We start from the raw sequence: 2559 nt of genomic DNA, 5'->3' as shown, positions 1-2559 counted from the left end.
TTTTCTTCTGTAAAATGTAACGGTTTAAAACTGTAAAATGTAACGGTTTAAAAAGTCTATGATTTGACACATCTATAATCACATATCCGAGCCGATATTCTGGTGTTGAAGAATCAAAATAAGAACTTTCCTTGAACGCTTTAAGAAGACTAGTCAAATATTTCAAAGAAACAGAGTAAAGTTTGGTGCGTATATTAAGAAGACCTACTGTGAAATCACGAATTGTCGTGGGGGTTTAATTTTCGTTGTTTTCGAGGTATGAAAAGACCCACAAATTTATGTCCACCACGAAATGTAAAATGTTACATACATAACTACTAAAAATTTCACCATCCACGAAATCAAATCCCCGTGAATCAAGAGTTTTTCCTCAAACCACGAAAATTTGACCTCATGAAAATATGTGATTTTACAGTATCTGTTTATTTACACAGGGAGTAAAAAATCAGAAAAGACAATCAAAGGTTGATTGTAGGACCGATGCCCATTACTGCGATTAAGTCTCTTTGTAGAGTTGAAAAGTTCCATCACATTGACATGTTACACTGTGGACTGGAAAGATTCCCAACATTATCGACATTGACTGTGGACTGGAGAGATTCCCAACATTATCGACATTGTTATTGCATCCATAGAGAAAGGCCACCCCTTGTTATCAAAAGGACTTTCGAAGTGCTACAAAAGATTTATTCGACGCATAAGACTTGATATTAATTTGTACATTATATTTAAGAAATGCAAATTTTACATGTATCGCCTGGTCTCAATAGGGCATCCCAAAATGTAAAACATAGTTTACGATTTTTCTGTTTTTATTAAAGAGTACTGTAATTCAGAAAATATATTTCAATTTCTTATTTTCATAATTTCAAGAGCATATACTTTTTAATACTTTAATGCCCCCCCCCCTGTAATTGATGATTCGGGGGAATATACTTTAGCCTAGCTGTTATAATGTAGCCTCTCCTTGGGGGGGGGGGGCTACAACTCCTTAGGATCTTCGTAATGCTGCAAATGCAGGAGCGATTCACTCCCGCACGGATTTCGGCTTTAATTAACAGTTAATGGCTATTTAATTAACATTAATTTTCTTACCTGAACTCCAAAAAATGTAGTTATACAAAACAGAAATCAATCCAAACATACACAGAACAATCCATATATCGGTTATTTTTTGTGTATGACAACATCACAACTTAAATTTATCCGCCATGATTACTGACCTTGATCGGTTTTATTTTGGGACAGCTAATGAGACTAAAGATCTCGAAGGAGCTGATCTCGGTAGGAAGTATCTTTTTTAGGCATTAATAATATCGCTGTTTACGACAAAATGTCACATGGGGTAGTTTTATTTATCAATGTTTAGTGATGCCAATCATTTAGTAACCATTTCAATGTTAAAAACGAACAAAAACACAATACAATTTTGTCTTTAGAAGAAAAAAAACCGAAAATCTACTTTACAAAATAATCATAATTCTCAAGGGCAAGTCTCAGTGCATCACGCGAGAACTGTCATGGCGTCAGATGAGAGCGACTGTAAACAAGCAGATTTATTTTATGTGGTTTTCGCGTTTAACGGACTTTGTTGTTGATGTCGAAGAAAAATCTCGTCTTTTTAGAAGTAAGTTGAATGTAAAAACAATTTATTTTGCCAACAGTCGCCCGTATTAAAAAATATATTTGCACCATTACGGAGATGCTGTGGAATTGTAGCCCTCTCCAGAAAATATCAGATAAAAAAAATCGGAGAGGGCTGTAAGTTAGACATTATTGCAGCTAGCTTTTGCCTATTTCATCTTTTTTGACATTACCAGTATGTGCGGGGAAAAAACGTTAACCTTGCTTACAATTTACTTGTGTGTGTTCGGCTTTGACTTTCATATTTCATAAGTGTATATCTTGTTACAAGACCTTTTTTAGTACCACTAAATTTAACCTTTTGATCTTTGAGCTTGACCCACTTTTATGAAAAGTTATCACACAATAATCTTGATCATAACTTTTGAACAGTTGGTGCTAAGACTTTCATATTGTACGTGTGATTTATTGTGACAAGACCTAATTTCAGAATATAATAAATATGTTTGATTTTGACCTGAAAGATTGACCCACTTTTTAAAAACTTTATCTTTGGCCATAATTTTTGAACAGTTAGAACTAAGCTTTCATATTTCGCAGGTAACTTGTGAACTTGTGATCACCTTCTTTTAAGTACCATCAATTTTGACCTTGACCTATGAGAAAATTCAAAGTTTTCCATAGGCAACCATATGTTGCATTAGTGTTTCACAAGCACATTTGCCTCTCTTATAGAACTACCCTTTATCAAAACATCACAAACACAATTCTACCCATAACATTTTTTGACACCCAAACGCTATCTACACATTTTAATTTCTTATTTTCTCCATTTGTGAACATTTGAAAACAAGTTAAACTCCAAGGGACATTAAGCAAGCAAATACATTTACACGTATTATGTTTTGTATAGTGAAAGTATTAGGATCCTTGTGTCCCCAGCTTTCGCAAAAGCGTGAGGGCATTAAATTGCAT

Source organism: Saccostrea cucullata, unplaced genomic scaffold (genome assembly GCF_032062105.1).
Source record: "Saccostrea cucullata isolate Sc308-1 unplaced genomic scaffold, CSIRO_AGI_Scuc_v1 ctg2761, whole genome shotgun sequence".
Lineage (NCBI taxonomy): Eukaryota > Metazoa > Mollusca > Bivalvia > Ostreida > Ostreidae > Saccostrea > Saccostrea cuccullata.
Note: the sequence above shows the minus strand (reverse complement) of the source record.